Source organism: Anser cygnoides, chromosome 11 (genome assembly GCF_040182565.1).
Source record: "Anser cygnoides isolate HZ-2024a breed goose chromosome 11, Taihu_goose_T2T_genome, whole genome shotgun sequence".
In the NCBI taxonomy this organism is placed as follows: domain Eukaryota; kingdom Metazoa; phylum Chordata; class Aves; order Anseriformes; family Anatidae; genus Anser; species Anser cygnoides.
In genome coordinates, this window is record NC_089883.1 from 16,503,950 (window position 1) to 16,522,340 (window position 18,391).

The 18,391-nt window shown below is 42.6% G+C and overlaps 1 protein-coding gene across 3 annotated transcripts in view; it reads left to right on the forward strand.

The window, feature by feature from the left end:
* Positions 1 to 18,391, forward strand: part of TRPM1 (transient receptor potential cation channel subfamily M member 1) — a 138,089-nt gene that overhangs the window by 19,144 nt on the left and 100,554 nt on the right. For 2 of the 3 annotated variants that reach the window (XM_048060046.2, XM_048060053.2), the window contains exon 2: positions 16,858 to 16,979. The exons of the other annotated variant lie outside the window; for it this stretch is intronic. The gene's annotated coding sequence lies outside the window, so the exon portion shown is untranslated. The remainder of the gene's footprint in view (positions 1 to 16,857; positions 16,980 to 18,391) is intronic. 3 annotated transcript variants of the gene reach the window in all.

Genomic DNA, 18,391 nt, shown 5'->3' on the forward strand with positions numbered 1-18,391 from the left:
CTAGGTCTTCACAACCATGAGTTAACATTTGCCCTGTGTTTAGGTCTTCATCAGCTTATTCAAGTTACACTGCTGTACAGTAGTATAATATATTTCAAGAAATTTGCTTTTTTTTTTTTAGCTGCATTTAGTTAATATATTTCTGCCTAATAGAAGTAACCAATTTATTACTGTCTTTTTACGTTATTGTTCTGCTTGATGCATTGCTCGGCTTTTCTGGACAGGCTTCAGACTCTTCGCAGGGAACTGAGGTTCTGCAAGGGCTGCTTCCACCAGGAAGCATGGCACTTCTGGGGCTGGAAGCAGTGCAGTGCTGACAGTCTCTGGGGGCTGCGGGAAAATCCCTCTTGCTACAGATCTTGCTATTAAAATGAGCAGGAGACACAGGGTTTTCCCAGTTCAGCAGGTGCTAAGGCACAGGCTGAGAGACAGGAGAGAAGGCAGTGGAAAACATTTGTCTTGTGAGCAGCTGGCGTGATCGTGATGGCAGAGGAGGAGGAGGAAGGGCTAGGAGACTTGCTGCCTTTAGAACTGGGCTTTTGGTGAAGAGAGGAAGGAGAGCATCCGGTGCTTTGCTTGTCTACAGTGGGGGGGAAGGGAGGAATTGTCAAGGGCTCAGAAAGGCTGAACAAACGTCTTTGATTTCATTAACTTTCTGGGAGTTGCACTTCACCTAATTTAGCTGGTAAGCTGTCTCAGCGAGAGGAAAATGGTCATTTCTGAGGGCAACGGAAGGGGAAGTCACTTTGTTGTGAGTTGTTATTTGCGTCCCCCAAAGTATTTTAGGAAACAACCATTCAAATGTTGAAAAGAATAAAGAACTGAGTAGTAAAGGGCAAAACTTAACCATCCTTATGTACGTTTGCCGTTTCTCTACTACACTACTGTGTAGTCTTGAGTTGGTTTTGAATATATTTTCTAGAAATTACCATTCAGTAATGACAGCCCATTTGGCTCTTGCAACAGATGAGTGTTAATGAAGAGCCTTAGGGTATGGGGTCCTATGGGTGTTCCTTTGCCCTCAGTCAAATGTGTAACAGTCCCTGTGGATAGTAACTATAGATTAAAGCAAGAACTGTTGCTGAGGCAAGCAGGTAGAGGTAAGACCGCTATGATTTATGTAGTTCTGAGTATTTTTCCCAAGGCAAGGAAATACCCCTTCAAGTGATCACTGTCAGGATGGTAAATGGTAAGCATTTGTAGAGTTAGCCTTGGGATGAGATGTTGAAATGAACCAGTTTAGCTGGAAGACTGACCAGCATCTTTACTTCTCCACATCATACTGCTGTAATTGATGCACTTCACTATAAAGCATAATCTTACTCAGTATTTTGTGGATGTCTGTACAGGTCCTGCATTCTGTGCCCTTGAGGAAGCCTGGGAGCATGAGGCCTATGTAATTGGGCCTATTTATATAGAGGGTAAGGGTTTCAAAAATACCAAAGTAACTTGGTATTTACTTTTCCTTTTCAAAAGTGACAAGTTCCTGGGATTTCCACTGTCATATAGTTGTTTTAGCACTTCTCACAAACTTGAACACTCAAGTTGCTAGTTATTTTCAGAAAGAGTTTCTATTCTAGAGTAATTTACATGAGGGTTAGTAAGGAATTATATTTTTGTTGCATGTTACTTTCTTTGTTTGAGCAAAAAGGACTTGGCCACAGTTGGTACCAAATGTAAAGGAAAAATTTCTGGTAACTGAACTTATGTACAGCATTTCTGGTAATATCAGGGCAGTGGTGCTGTGTAGCGTAATACCTTTGCTTTTCTTCCTAAGGTACTGTTCTGCCCAAATACTCTACATATTATGTCTATAATATAGGAAAAAAAAAAAACCACTAGAAAATCTCCATGAGCCAGCAACTTGAGGTGGAGGATTTTCTCACTTTTTTTTCTCTTCTACCCACACCAGATCTCAACCAAGGATGACAGAAAGGGCAGGTCTTTATTTTATGGAAGGGCTACAGTCTTACAAAATGTGGTTATTCTCTCTGGTTTTAGGACCCTGGAGGAAGCTGAGGAGCTATTATGCTTGACTGTACCTGGCATCTGGACATGTGGGTCTCTAATTTCATTTCAGATGAATCTCTTTATTTGAAGGAGGGGAGTGGAGGGGAGATGGGGAGCAAAAAATTGAGCCTGTCACCTTAGGACAGGATTTGTGCTTTAACTTTCCTCTTATCTTCTCTCCTTTACAATCTGGTAATTCCATTTTTGCCCAGGTTTGTGGGGAGTGCCTAGGCAGTCCTTAGGCAAAGAATGCTTACAGTTAGCTATTTGTCTAAGGAAGGAAAACTGTCCTTTCTAGGATTCAGAAACTTCACAGAAACAGTAAAACCAAGAACGGTTATCTCTGTGTATTTTCTTTCCCACAGGTGATGCATTTTATTTCCATTGTTATGAAGTGAATGAAAATAAGTAATCCTTATCAGTACACGGCAAGTGGCATGTGCAGCAGGAAGAGGAAGTAGGAAGAGATGTTGGGAGGGGTCTGTCAGTCAGGCCAGTACAGCACCTTTGTGCAAAGCATTTCATGCCACCCAGTCACAAAGAGCTGTGCTTCCATCACCTGAGGCATGCTTCACTTGCAGTAGGTTTGGCTCTTGAACTCACTATGGCAATGATGGATTTGCCAGGTTGCTGTTTGGAGAAGTTTTTTTTGGGAGAGGAAGCTAACTGAATAAAAGAAAAGGTAAATGAAGAACTGAGAGTACATGTAGCAGCAAAGGCAAGAGAGAAGGAGTAGGAAATATCGCACATGTCTTTATGAGCAAAGTGAGGGATTTTGGAGATTACTGGTTGAGTTTTGCCATATTAACAGGATATATTGTCCTTTCTTTTTCATTCTGTCCCCCAGTAGGATATCACTAGGTGACAAACATCTATAGTAGCAAATATCTAATAGGGGTGTAAAATAAGGAAAACAGGTATTCAATCCTTAGTTTTGAGTTTGTAAGTGAATCAGATGTTCTAATGCATCACCCTGACTCTGCCACCCTGGATTCATTCTGTCAAGCATCCGCATTCTTCCCTCCCATCTCCTACTTCTACTCCCAGCACAATCTAATTTAGGAAATTGTGAAATCCTATGTGAAATCCTCTTGTGTAACACTGCCCAGAAAGGCTATAGCAACAGCGTATCAAGTAAGATTCAGGATCTCAAATAAGTAAAACTATACACTAATGTTTACATCAGTTTTGAAGGCCAGCGGAAAGTAGTATTTAGGCTCACCTCTAGTAACTGGAAGGTGGATTAGATTGTGCAGTGGATATCCACTATTGCCAGTACCTGTACAGGCCTTTTCCCACTACATGCGTTACGGCTCAGCCAGGGACTGGAGAATGAAAACCCACGGGTGCTGCAAAGCCCAGCTTAAAGGAGTGCTATCTTCTATAGTGTGTGTTACTGGGGGGGTGAGACCTGGAGCTGAGGCTTCTTTAAGGAGCAGCTAAAGACTTAGGCCAAAATCCTGGCATTTTGCTACAACGGTGCTCAGCTGGCATCGCTGTGCCAGGCAGGGCAGCCAGCCTGTCCACAGCCAAGGCAGCACGCTGTTGCAGAGGCCCAGGACAGCTGCTGGAGGCACACGAGGGGTATTGCTGGGAAGCACAGTCTGCTTGAAAAGCACCAGCAGTATCTGGAGGAGGGCCAGTGTCTACAGAAATAGGTGAATAAAGTAGCAAGTCCAGCTTACATTCAGTCCTGGCTGAGGACTGCACTTGTGAAGGCCTTAAGTATGGAAATACCCCAGCACACATCAAAGGGTTTTATGTGTTTTCCCTCTGTTTACTACGCTATGCCTTTAGTCTGATACTGGCCTTGGAGAGCCATGGCAGGCATTCTGGGCTGTTTGAATGCTGTGGAAGTAAGTGGTATCCATGGCATGGGGAGGGGGTGCTCTTCAGTCTCTGCCAGGTTTCTTTGTTTCCTCATGGGTCAGAAGCAGCGGTATTGAATCTCATCCCCATGCAAGGCAAGCACTGGTTTTCCAAGAGTACTGGTCTACACATCCCTACCGCTTCTGACTCAGGGCAATGAAATTGTATACCGAGTGCATTGTCTAATTGTTTATCCACTCCTTCTTTCTGAAGCTGAGACACTGAATAGAGGCAATTCTTTTAGCTCTGGCTTCATGCCTCATGGCAAGTATATAATTCCTGCCATTTGCTTCAATTTTATTCTTGGTTGAAACTGGCACGGTTTCTTTTTTACATTTCTTTTTCTCCCATGGGCCAGTCTCCTTAGGTAGGATTATACCCCCCTTGGATTGACATCACGTAATTTTTTGGTGTGCTGAATTTTGGAAGCATGCTAGTCAGTTGCACTCAGGATGCTTACATCTTGCATATGTATGAGCTACGCAATGGAAATTCATTAACTATTAATAAAAGGTAAGTTGCCAGCTTGGGGCTGCTGCTGTTGTATGAGGCATTTTAAGAGTAGAGGGGCATAGGAAATGTTCACAAATGTTGTTTCAGACTCTAGAAACTCTGTTCTTCTGTTCTAGCCACTACAGTACACGGTGGTTTTAGTGAATCCAACCACTGTAAAAGATTTTTGAGGGGGACGTGTTCATAGATGTTTGTTTTTTTTTCTTGGCCAGAAGGTGGTTGGGATTTAAATTGTGGGCAGTATTTCGGAGGTGGTTCTTTTACCCAGACAGCAATATAGAGTATAAATGAAAGAGCTTCTCAGCCCGTGACATGTTTTCACTTCCTTTTTTTTTTATTGTTAAAAGCTAGATCTGGTGGTGAATCTTGTTCCTACCATTTTATTGTATGGCTTGAGGGAAAGAAAATCTCTTCTCTGAAGAGCTTCTATAATATTCAGGTGGAAGCGAGTTCCTGGGAGACTCTTTTGTTATATTTACTATTTATTCTCAGGAATTTCAAACAGATTTTGTTCTCAAGCAGTGTCACACATGTGCCATGAGTCCAATGTATTCTGTAAATCCTCATATGTGGTTCATGGATCATCCATCTACATATGGCAGATTTGATCCTTGCAGGATGCCTCATGCTGACCTGTGGTCTTCCCAAAGAAGGTGATTCTTACGAGATGATTCACCAAGTTGAAAAGTCAAACTGACCCCAATGCTTGAATCAGAGCAACGAGAAAGGTGTCTGTTGATTTCTGTACCCCCATCCCTGCAAGCCAACATGTGTTAACTAGCAGAAGACATGGTGGTTTTCTCTGAAAAAACATTTTCAGAATTCCGTGACCTTCATCTGAGTTTTCCAAATTGATTCCAGATGCCATCCATTTCCAGCCATGCCTTTGTGTCTACCAGGCTCCTGAACCCAAATACTAGAATAGGCAGTCATATCTCCTTGGCTCTGGCGAGCTGTTACCCACATTTTGAGACTGCTTGGGTTAGACTAACTTTCTGACCCAACTGAATAAATATCAGAGTGGTTTGGTCAGTGGTCAATTTGTGACCGTAAATACAGACTGCATAAGGAGCTCTGCGATTAGCATGGCGGTAGCAAACCGTAATGGAGAAGTGAGTTAAACTAACCTGTTTCTTTGAAGAGTTAATTAACCCACAAGATTGGATGCAGCTTCATTGGTGAAGGGGGCTAGGCAGCAGCAGCAGCATAGTAATTCAACCTCTCCCATGTGTATGTCCTACTGCTTGATGTGAACGTGTGCATAAGGAGGAAGGCTCTCTTTCATTAGGTTTCCTCCTCTTCTTACTTGCCCAAAATGTCCAAAATATTACTCCTTTGGGGGAGAGTAAGTTACTCTAATGTTGTCCCTAGTGTTCCCATCAGCCATCTCATGGCTAAACTTGTTGAGCCTAACATGTAAATGCATCTAGCAGAAAGCTTTTGAGAGAGAGTGTATTTTGTTTTGCCACTAGCCAGACTTTTCGGAGGGGTGGAGGGTAGTGGAGTGGAAGTTGTTACTAGATGTTTGAGCTGCAAGCTTTATATAGCTTGAAGAAAGTTACTTGAATACCAGCTGGATCCTCAGGTGACTTTTAATCTTTTTATTTCTGTAATCAGAGACTAGGGCTGTGGGAGGAAGAAGCCAGCTGCAGAAACACTTGTTTTTCTGTTCTTGCGGTTACTCCTCAGGGTTAGGCAATGTTTCATTTCCCAGCATAACTGCTCAACAGCCCTCCTTTCAGAAGTGTCAACACATGCAAATATGTGTTTGAGGAATTGCTACTACTGTATATAATGATTACACTTTTTTTTTCCTTTTTAAGTTCAGGCACTTGTGTGTTGCAGTTTAAAGAGCCTGCAAAACTTCCGTGTGAGGTGTATGAAAACTCGGCTGTGCCATTAGGCTTGTCCTTTGTGTCTGAGCATGCATTGGTACTACCTTAGCCCTTGAAAGTCTGCTGCGGTGTTGCATTAAGATTAAAGGTTTGTCAATGAATGATTTCCATGGTTTGAAGCCCAGTAAAGCTTCATCCAGTTTTTACTTCCCTTAAAAACACAATTACGGGGAGTGTTCGTATCCCTGCAGAACAAAGGCATATCAGAATACTTTATTTAAGAGATTCCAGACTTCATTGCGGAAAGGCAGACATGAAGCCAGTCTGTGTCTTTCAAGGGCCACCATGCTCTGTACTCCACATTAACAATGGCGTATGTGTCACTGTCACTACCTCCCACTACACTGGCTTTTCATTCATGTGGAAATGAAATCCAAGCCTGATCTCAGGATGAAGTACTGGCTCAGTAAAAGGGCATTGGTAAAAGCCACATTGACTTCAGTGGGGCAGAGGAGTTCATGTGCTTTTTTAAAAGCTCTCCACGGGCTTGTTGCAGCTTGTCTTAGACCTCTTCCTGTGTCTTTGCCGCCTGGATTCCTCATCTATTTTTAAGTCTCATGCTCTTTCCTGAACCTATTTTAACTCTGTTACTGTACTGTTTAACCCCTGTGGGACGTGGAGTTTGTGGGAAAGAAGCTGTGTATTACAGAAAATAAGTTGGGTAGTCTACATGCTCTTCCAAGGGTTTCGTAGCACAGGACACGTAGAAACCCTAATGAGGTTCACATCTAGGTTTTATGCAGCTGTAATATCACGGAATATGGAGCTTTACGAAAGTTGAGAAATATTGAGTAAGTGTGTCAACTTGTGTCTGTGTAACCTCTACCTGTATAAAGCCTGGCCAAAATACAGAATCTGAGTCAGTGCCCGTGATTGAGGGTTTGCCTGCAATTTGGAGGTGTTTTCCTCACAGTACAGGTACCAGTTTGGGCTTGTTGAAGGGAATTCTTTTTGACAGCTTTTCCTCAGTAGTATCAGTGTGCGCAGTGCCCCTGCGCAGTGCAAAAGTAAACAGTGTTCAGGCCTTGAATCCCTTAAGTATGTCTTCTGCTACCGATTCCCCAGGGATGCCTATGAACTAAGCTGCTTGAAGTATGTTACCTTCTGTTTCACCTTGATTCACCTTGTCCCAAATCCCAAACAAGGGTTGTTAGTAAAACAAAGAGAAGTAATGAATAAGTCATGTGAGACTTTTGAAGTACAAGACTGGAAGCAAAAGAGTTGCAAGTAAAACAAAGCAATCCAATTATATTTTAAATTTAGCAGCTAGATAGCTCTCCAGTGTCTTAACCTCTGCTGTGCAGAATCCTAATGATGTATCTCATCTGTGGGAGCTGGGAATTAGCCTTCAGAGCAAAAATGTCTTCCAAATACTTTCAGTAGCTCCAAGTAACATCTTACTTTTTTCTGAAATTAAGTTTTGGGGTGCAAGTGTGAATCTTGCTGATGATGTGGGGTTTCCTGTGTTGTAAACCGTGATTTCTTCCTAACCTGTTCCTACTCAGCCAGGCAGAGCCCTACAGTGACAGGTTTGTTCGTAAGTTTTTCTGCCTACGTGCTTCTGTGAGGATGTGTTCAGGTTCCAGCTGGTGGTTGGTGGCGGTTTGGAGGTGCACACCCTCACTGCAGGCTCTAACAGCAGTCTGCCTGCAGTATTGTTTGCTTTCTACTTTGGTTTATGTAGAAGAAAAAGGCCAGTCCTCTGTGAGGTGTGAAAGCTGTGACAGTGTTGTGGGAATGGTAATAAAATTGCTATTTTGGGTTTGGATGTCAAATTCCCCTTTTAAATGGCCTTTATGCAGGAAGAGTAGCAGACTGCTTTGGTCCAAACATGCAGATGTTAAAAATTGTGAGAACCTTACATTCAGCAGTATGTACTTACGGTGCATCGTGTATAATATTTTCAGAATGGAGACAATTTCTCCATCTTAAATATTTTTCAAAGCATATCAGTTAAAAAAAATTATTTGCATTCATCTCTTTAGTCACAGACGTATCTTGTCTGTGATGTTACTTGAATATATGAAATATGCCATGGAAATAATAAGATTGCACTGCAGAGTATACCTGCCATATACCTTACTTTCTGAGTAAGGTGGTAGTAAAGCCAGGAGATCCCAAGTCTCCTGCGTGGCCTTGGCAAGTCATTCAGCTCAGTTTTTCAGATTATATCCATTAATTTTGGACTTTATTATGGGTGCCCAGTGGGAGGCTGCAAAATCAAGAACAAAACTTGTACGGTTTCCATCTAAACCTGGTGAGGTCTGTAAATCCAATGTTCACTGTTCCTCAAATTGTGCAATCTAAAACTAAAGAGCACTCTGTGGAGCAGTAGACTGTTCTTCCCTGCCTCCATGGCCTGGCCCACAATGGGACAGTAGCATCACCAGTTCTAACTACGCTGCTGTGTAACACCATCAGTGATAGGTACCGGCAAACTTGTTTCTGCATATCAATAACCAGGAGAACAAAGATTGCTGTGCACATTCCTGAATGCTAGAAGTCCCACTTTGTTCAAAACAACTCTTGTAGAAATGCTAAATGCTTTTTGTCGATCACAGCACCTGCTGGCCTGGCCTGTAGTTTGGTGGAGTTCGTCTTGAATAATACAGTCTCTTAGCTAGGTTTTTACCCATGATAACTCCCTTTTACAGGTATGGAACTTGATGTGTTCATCTTTCTTCATCTTTGAGAATAAAATATACTTAGGTGTTTTTCTCTTAGCATAACTAGAACTTGTTCTTTTACTCTCACTCGAATCAGTGGAAGTTATGTATTGAGGAGGACTCAAAGGCCCGCCTTACTACAAATCTTGCTAGATAAGAGCCTTTTTTTCACTGTTGCTGTCTAACCTCTGAGTATGTTACTGTATGTTTTAGTGCAATTGTCAGAACAGCCACACATTGACGAATTTTAATTTTCAGTAAGTGCAACTGTGAGCTAAGATTCCTTCTGTAGCACTTAAGCTGTGGTTTTATATCTTGTTTGTTGATGTGTGAGATTTGATTTTGACGTGTTTTGGAAAATGTCACACAGTTAAATAGATTGCGGACTGTTACCTCAGACACCTGTTGATGGTGTTGGTCTTAGAAGTGACCCACTACGGACAAAAGAAGCGTGGTGTGTAAACATCCTCCATACACAAAAGCATGAATTTAAGTGAAAATAAGACTCTAAAGAACTTAGAATTTAGCCCTTTACCTTTTTGTTCCTGGTTAAGGACTCTCCCTCCTTTTCTGTTAGCCCTTCCCATTCATACGTATAAGTTTAGTATGCAAAAGTATCACATCATCCCCTAGGTGGGAGGTTTGTTTCTCTCTCAGCTTGTTTGAACTAAGTTGCTTATATTGTTTTCTCTTGCTTCTGACTTCCTGTCTCAGTAGTCTGCCTGCTCACTGCTGTGTTTCACCAGGAATACGTAATTCATCTGCATCTAACTTTTCACACTGAACTTTAGTGCATTATTTTCAGCATGCATGTTGGAAATTAAATTTCAGTGATGCATCTGAAAAGCATGTACACAAGTGATTTAAAAAATGAAAGAGTTCTGTTAATTGAATTAGATGTTCTTCTTGAAACATCTTTGAAAACAAGGGTGGTCTGTGCCTGGAAAGAATAACAGCCTAGCCTTTATGGCATATGTTTACATGCTTTGCACAATAGTGCATTTTGATGAAGCATTGTTCATAACTTGGCAAAGACCTCTTAAAAGGAATCTTGGCCAGAAGAAATGGATTTTTACCATTACAGGAGAAACAACAGTTTGGGATACTTTCAAATGATACGTGCGTGGCTCCAAACAAACCCTACTGCCTCACCTTTCTTCTTGGTAGGGGCCTGTACAGACCATTTCCTGTATTTCTGCTTGTTTTTAGTGACCCTCTGGTGAAACTGATGCTGAGCTGTGAACGGGAAGAGGCACACTAGAGGTGTCCTGGTTCCTTGCTGTGGTAGGTGGCAGCTGGAGAAGGTATTCAGCTGTTAACTAGGATCTTAATGGCATTGAGATCTTTCTGCCTAGGAGAGTTTCAGCTTGGTTAAAGCGTGTGTTTTGTTCTGTGCTCCGAAGATAGGCAGTGATGGCTTTCTGGTTTTAGCAGAAACCAAGAGGCTTGAACGCACGCTTAAGGCTTTGAAGGCCTTTATTTGTGTGGTGTATCCTAGTGCTCTCAATTAGAGTGGTGATGCGAGGCAGGGTAAGCTCTCTCCGGCTCTGCGCCCGAGAACGCGTGCGGGGGGGGGGAGGCCCCGAAGCAGTTACCCCCGCCGGGCAGCCTGGGGCCGAGGCGCCGGTGGGCCCCCCCGGCCGGCGGCAGGCGCGGGGGGCGCGACCCGGGCAGAGCCTCGAGGCGGCGGGAGGGGGCTCGGCTTCGCTCTGCCCGGTTGGGAGGGCGAGTGCGGGCGGCGGCGCCGTTGCCCCTTTAAGGCGGCGCCGCCGCTGTCCTCGCGTGCCCCGCGCGCCTCGCCCGCGGCCGCCAGCGCGCTATTAATAGCGGCGCGGGGCGGGGCGCCCCCGGGCACGCGCTGCGCGGCCTCGCCGCCGCCTCCTGCTCCGCTCCCTCTGCCGGCGGGGCCGGGGCACGGCCCGACACCCGGCCCCTGCCTGGGGGTGCGACCTTCCCCAGCGGGGCTGCGGGACGCGGCCCCCTCCCCACCGCCTGGCCGCGGACACTCGTGCAGCTCCGGCTGGTGAAGGAGATTACAAAAATCTGTGCCGTGCTGCGCAGCACGCGGGGCAGGTCTCGGTCCTGGCCCTGGCCCTTGTCTCCCGTGGGGAGAACGCTCCCTCCCCCTGCGGCTCTCCTCCCACGGGTTGGAGGAGAGGCAGTGAATCGCCACCTGCTCCGATTGCAGAGGCAAGGCTTTCCCTTCCTTCTGGTAAATGGGAGACATACAAGGAAAACGCCAACGTGTGTTCTCGCAGCAGTCCACCCACGCTCTGATCTGAGGAGAAAGGAATGGAGCGCTTTCCTTCCACCACAGAGGGGTATCATTTACTACACACAGACTGTACTTTGTAAAAGCAGTGAAGAGCCTTTGTCTTAGTGGAAAGGCAGTATAACAGTATAATGTGTTTGTGTGTCCCTGTAATCACAGAGAAAAGAGAGGCTGTGCTGCGTGAGCAATAGGGATTGCCATACCAGATTAGAACCACCTACTTGAGTATCGTATGTGAACCTAGCCAGAAAAAGACATTAGAGAGGAAGGGAATGTGTATCTCCCCTTTTCCTTTACTTCCATAAGATCAGAAGCATTGCAGTGTCTGCTTCAGTTGTTAGCTTATACCCTGGAACTTCGATGTCTGTATCCTTTTTGTTTCTGTACAATGAGGAGTACTCCTGTTATTAAAGTTATGTCATTAAAAAATGCTGTTCTTATTTTAATTCAAGTCTGTTGGAGTGTGACAACAGCCCTGATTCCCCCAAGTTACTTGCACATTGTATCTGTCATTCATAAAGGGTTTGGGGGGGAGAGGGTGTCCACTTCTGATGCTTTCAATTTTCTCTACTACAGTTTTCATCTGAAAAGCAGCAGGTTGTTTCCACTGCATCGGATGGCTTCCCTACTCCAGCATGAGTACTGGAGCACGATTGCGTGCACTCTGCCACCCAACTGCTCTTGGCACTAGTGGTATCTCTCTGATCAGCAACTGCCCGAGTAGTGACGTGCGTTGAAAACAAGGCCAGTTGGTTTGTTGCCTATGCCAGCAAAGCCAAATGAGCATGAATCATTGAATTTGAGACATTCATTTTAGAGCTTTCCTGGGTATTAGGGGATTTTCTTGCTTTACAGAACAAATGCTGTGTACACCCCTATGCCCTTTGCCATTATATTCCAGCTCCTTCAGATCAGCCAGTGGCAGAGAGAGTTTACCTTGGGGGTGTCTGAGGTGAAGGGAGCAAAAGTAATCTCTTATGTGCAGGAACGCCCTCAGCACTTTAAACCACAGTGTTAGGAGTCTCAAGTGTGCATTTGTAATGCTTTTGCCCTTTGCTCTGTGGAGGGGTGAATTGCTCTACGAATACGTTATGAACCTCCTGAGACTGTGGCACCATGTTATTCCTCAAAAGTGACTGCTAGTAAATTCCCATCGCATTACAACATGGACTTCTGTCACAACATGTTAAAAAGTCATAGACAAATGGTATCTCATGACAGGATTTGTTCTGATAAACAAAGGTCTCTAGAGCCATACCAAAACCAACAACAACAAAAAACACAGTTCTGAGACTCAATGTAAAGATCAATGTTGCTTGGAAATGGTAAGAGAGTTGAGCGCCTAATACGTCCTTAAAAAAAAAAAAAGACAAAATGAGGAAGTCATGAAAGGGCAGCCTTGTTTGTATATACGTGTTCTGGAGCGTCATCTTTTCTTTGAGTTAACAAATTGAACACAGCAGAACCAAATAAAATCTAGTGCTACATATCCACAGACCTTCATTTTGCTGGGCAGTATCGGTCACTGGACTGAGACTTGTCATCTCAGGAGGCTTCCGGAGAGGAATTTCCTGATGAAGTTTGTTCCGAGGCATGGAGAATTTGGGTCTGGAGTTTGTGGTCTGTCTGTTGTAGAACTGAAATACAAACTTGTAGTTCTGAGTGTGGAAAGATCTTAGCTGCGTAGTTCAGCCTTAGGTGGCAATAAGAACACCTTTGCTGCAGGACTGTTAGTTCTGCCAGCTCTTTGCATACCCACATTCTGCCTTTGGGTTTAGCAAAATGACAGTGTCTTTTACTTAGGCTCCCTAGAAATCATACTGTGGGAGGCTACTAAAAAAGACACATTTTCCCTTGCCTTTTGCTAAGCATTTACAGCACGTTCTTTTTTAGGGCTTATCCCAGCTGTCTGTTGGTGCCGCACTGAGAGAGAGATCTGGGGTACTTCCTGCTTTTGGCTGATAGACAGGAAGTTTGGCCTCTTTATGGTGACAAAGCCTCTTGTGAAGACTAGTCTGTTAGTGGTGGCAGCTCTGTGTGGATCATCACCCAGATACAGACTTGCTTTGCTACATGATGTGAATTAGAAGGAAGCCTCCTGCCATCCCAACAAAACGCTGAATTGAAGTGCTCGGTGAACTAACAGTGCAAACAGTAAAACAGATTGTGACTACTCAAAGGAGATATATTTTTTTCAGAATCTGCTTTCAAACATGGAAGCTTTCACTTTTTGTTCTTGAGCTCATTTTGTATTCTTTGATTTTGGACTATTTGATTTATTATTATTTTGCATACTGTGAAGAATATTTAAACGTCACCTAGACAAGTTTCACACATCACATAGCAGACAATCTAAACACATCATCACTCAAAACTTTGTGTTCTGCTGGTCCTTGCTTAACCATGTGGTCCCACTGAATTTGATGGGAGTTCACACAAATTCATTGGTGTTGATCAGATGTTAAATACATTTTTCACTCCATATATATACTCTTCATTTTATGTTGCACTTGAGGGCCTGCAAAAATTCTTCAGTCATGCCAAAAAATATCTAATGGAAAAATCAACACAAAGAGAAAATAATAGTTGAGAGAAAACAACTTCTGAGGGTAAAAGGGGCTACATGTCCTTTCGCTTTTAATCCCAGCCTGGGGATAATTTAAGATCTGCCTTAGACTGCTTTTTCAAACATGTTTATTACCACTGAAGAAGGGGATACGTTTTAACACTCTATGGCAGCATTTAGCCTGTTTTGTATAGGCGAAACAAATAATGGTAGATAGTAAAATTTTCTCATACACTTTTTCTTTTATAAAACTAATTACACAAGTTTGGAAAGCTTGGCTTCAAACTGTGGGTTGTTTTTGTTTTTACTACAGCTGAGATGGGAATTGGGTTGGGACACCCTGTGAACAAGTGGTTTGCAACCATATAATCTTACCTTGATGAGAAGTGTGCTATTTCATCTTGTGGGCTGTTTAATTTTCTCTTTGCTGCTGTAATTAAATGAACTGGATGTTACATGCATTTAAATACTGGTGAGAAACAGAGTAATAGAATGTTATCAATTATGCTGGCTTAAAAAAATAATAGACGTGCCTGGCATTCATCAGTGTATTGAATAATACAGCTATAAGACATGCTGATAATAGGTATAGATGTGACTGTTGGTAAAGCTTGGTGAAATTTCTGTTCTTAATTTAGGTCAAATTGTAATCTCTATTCTTTCACTTTTGTTATTGTAAATCAGGACTATTTTTTCTTAAACTGAGGTGTTATATTCTTTCAAGGGTCTGATCCAAAGCAGCTAAAAAAGCTTCTGTTTTCAGTAAGTAATGAACAGCTAATCAGGTAATGAGAAAGTAGAGAATCAGCCTTGCAAATTGTAACAAAAAGGATTTCCCAGGTATGAGTTTTATAGTTTAAGGCTCACAGGAATTTAATAGATAGCTTGTTAAATATCACATTTAAGAAAAGGTTTTTTGAAACCATTAAGAAAAGTAACTGATGAAAGTGAGTATGTACGCTGCAAAATATCTGCCTACATACACTTCAGATTGCCTGTCAAATGTTTTCAGTTCTTGAAGATGTGATAATTTAGTTCACTCTGTCCACTTGCATGTTCAAAACTCTGTAGAAAACAAATAATCTTTGAAAAATACCTTACAGGAAATTATGGTATATACTATTGACTAATTTAAAAGGCAAATTATGATGGAGAAGTAAAATGATTTTACCAAAGTCTCAAACGGCTAAGTAGCAGTAGTGAGGTTGAAAGTTAGCATGTGTTAGACAGGTGATCATTTTTAATACTTACCCCATTCCTGACTTTTTTTTTTTTTAAAGGTCTGAGTGGAAACATGGTCAAACAGAACTTGGGTGAATTTTATGGACACAAAGGTCACATCGCTTCACTTTCTCTTTTTCAATGAAACAAGTTGCTTTTCTCCATGCTATGTGGCGGAAACTAGCAGGCTGCCACAATAACTGAGGTCAGAACTATTAAATATTAACTTTCCGTGTAATAGGGTAGGCTTATTTGTGTTTGGAAATGTAGGCTTGGGAACCATTCTTTGGAAGTGACTCAGGCAGTGTTCTGTTGGCACTAGGAAGTCATAGATGCAGGGAATCCTGTACTTTTCTAGGCTGACTGGCGTTTAGCCTGCAGAAAAGAATTCACACTGATCTCTGTATTCAGAGAGGAAGAACAGAAGTAGTCCGAATTTTAAGAGTTTTTTCTTCCTGATCTTTCCCAACAGTATAGTAATTTAACAACAGTTATGTAGAGGATAGATTATTTTTAACCTAGATTACTAAATCAGTGAGACCTAATGCAACCTTACTGTTGTTTGTCTACAGCGGATTCCCCTAGCTAATTTTGGCTAACATTAGCAGTGAGGCAGTGTCTGAAAATAGGCTAAATAGGGTAAGAGGATGGGACAGACCCAGTAGCTGCCTGAGTGGGAGACTGTATTGTGAGTTTGTGTAGTGTTATGCAACAGTGAGGCCGTAATATATAAATCCATAGAAAACAGCCTTCATTAGTGCCTGTGCTCATGGAATTGGTTGATCGATTGGTTTAGAAGTTTTTTGATGGCAGTCACGTGGAGCCCAGTGCTCTCAAACTTGCTCAGTGCTGCAAGAACTAGGAAGCTCTTCTGATGTGGAAAACAGGGATTTTCTTGTAGAACACAGAGAGTCCTTCAACTGCTCATAGAAAAGCAGCATTTTGCATTAAGTTAAAAATTAAACCTGACTGTTGGCCTAATTGCTCTCAGTGAGTCCAACAGAAACTTCAGTTAGTGACTAATGACTCGCACCAGTTAGTGACAAGGCAAATGGGCAGAACTCTGTGTGGCCAGCCCTTGCTAACTGGACGCTATTTGTAGTCTTTGGAAAATTATTTGTAGGAGGGGGTTGTCCTGTGGCATTGTGGGGCTTTCAGTAACATAATTTTTGACGGAGCCTGCGAGGAGTAGCTCTTTGTTACATACATCTGGCGCCGTATTGTAATCTGCTATATCTATCTTGCATGTGGGAGTTGCATTCTAGCCTCCGAGTTTTAACAGTAATTTGTAAAATGGCATGTGCAGCCTTTAAGACTGTGATCAGGATGAGATTCTGTACTCACCACATCAAAAGGCCTCCATATCTCATGGCTCCCAATGGAGTTGGTGAAATCCTCTTCTCATCCCTGCAGAGGATGAATGTCACACAAGTGGATCTTTTCAATGCTGTTTAAGCTCCTAGAAATTCAGATAATGTTTAGTGAGATTTTCAGTTGCAAATCTCACCTGCAGCAAAGCAAATGGGAATTAGGTACACAGTGACATTTTCTGAAGTATAGTCTGCATTTTAAGGCATCTGTTGAAAAAATACTTTAATAAATCCAGCTCCAAGTCTCAATTTATACTCGTCTTGGAAGTTCGACATTGACTGTGGTGTTTGACATTGGCATTGGTGGGAATGGGCTGTAAAGATTCAGTAATTGGCATCCAACTTCATTATCACACAATGTTGTTTTGTGTTTTATTGTATAGTTACCCTCAATAAGTGGCCTGCATAGCTTGTTTATTTGTTATTAGGAAATACACATGTCATTCTGGTGAAGAGATGTTTGTCCCCTTTGCAGGCCTTCCTCGTGTTTGGTATTCAGATTACATTTTCTGAGAAGATACCATGGAAGAAAACTCGCCTCTCCGTTCTGCTCCTTCTCTTCAGTCCTTTGAAAGGGTATTGCATTGTTTATGAAATGTAAGTGCTTTAGGTAACGACTGCAATCAACGGTATGATAGATGATGAATATTAACAGTTGCGTTTCAGAGCATAAGCCAAATTCTAAGCATTTGAAAGAGAAATGAGAGCTTTGCCAGGTCTCATGCTTGTCCCACTGCTGACCGCTAAAGATTTGTTAAGGCGTCTTTGGTATGATTTTTGAGAAGCTTTTGGTGAAGTCTGGGTATGAACTAAACCTCAGGATGATCCTGTACAGCAGTTCCCTCCTAGTCCCAGCATGGACCTTCAGATGTCTCTTGCTCCTGAGTGAAATAGCTTCTGTTTCAGCTGAGGCACCAGGGCTGAAGAGTGGAGATTTGGGTGTCACTGTGTTTATGTACCAAGATGGCTGAGAAGCCAAGCAGGAATGCAGCTATGAGCCTATAAGCAGCATGGCATGGAAAAATAAAGCACAAAGTTTGTGTGTGCACGAGGGGAATGTACCCAGTGTTTTGTGCATTCCAGGAGAGGCCTCAGTAAAGACTGGAATTTTAATTCTCATCTGACAACATTCCACAAAGACAACTTGCATTCCCTTCCAGCCTCCCCCTCCTAAGAGATTCCTTTCAAAAAATTATTTTGGCTTATTATCATTATTCTGCCTTGGCTATCAAATAACTGTTGGAGTGCCAACAGTCAGAAGAGATTAGGTGCTTTTTGTTTAGTTCCTAGTTTGGATTCCCTGGGATTCATTAGTATTATCTATTTTTCCCTCTTACAGACATTATTAGTGATGTAACTTCTTAGGTGTTATTCTAAATCAGGATTGGAAACATCACCAGGTACACTGATATCTCTGCAGGGACTCTTAAGTTTCCCTCTACTACACCCATGGTCCCTTCAAACACACCCCTGTTTGTACAGTACAAGGCCGTTAGGCAGGAAAGAGGAGAGGCAGTGAGTCATGTTAACTTCTGAACAGCACAATTAAAATACAAACCCCACCTATTCCAGTAGGAACACCAATCTTGATCTGCACAACACCTGCTGTACTGTGTTTCAGTGTTCTTTTCAGATTTTTAGTTCTTAATATAAATATGGAAAGTAGGCCACTTTTAAGGAATTTGAATGAAGAAAATGTTGCTTCTGGACCTGAGATCAGGAGAACCAGACTTCGCACACAGTAATACGTTCATTTCTGGGTTACAAGCTCTATGCAAAGAGGTGCAGAAGTCTGTTTCCTTTATGTGTGTGGGCATGCCAGCATTGGTAACGTCCCATTTAAGCTACAGCTGATGGTTGTGTATCTAAAATCATAGAACAGAATAGCTGCTTCAAATGAGGCTGCTTTTATCTCTCTCATTCTAATATTAGTAATTCCAATAACAGTCACGGTAGAACTTTTTATTACAATAGCTACAGTTTAGCACTGTTGAACAAAGGTGTCAGCT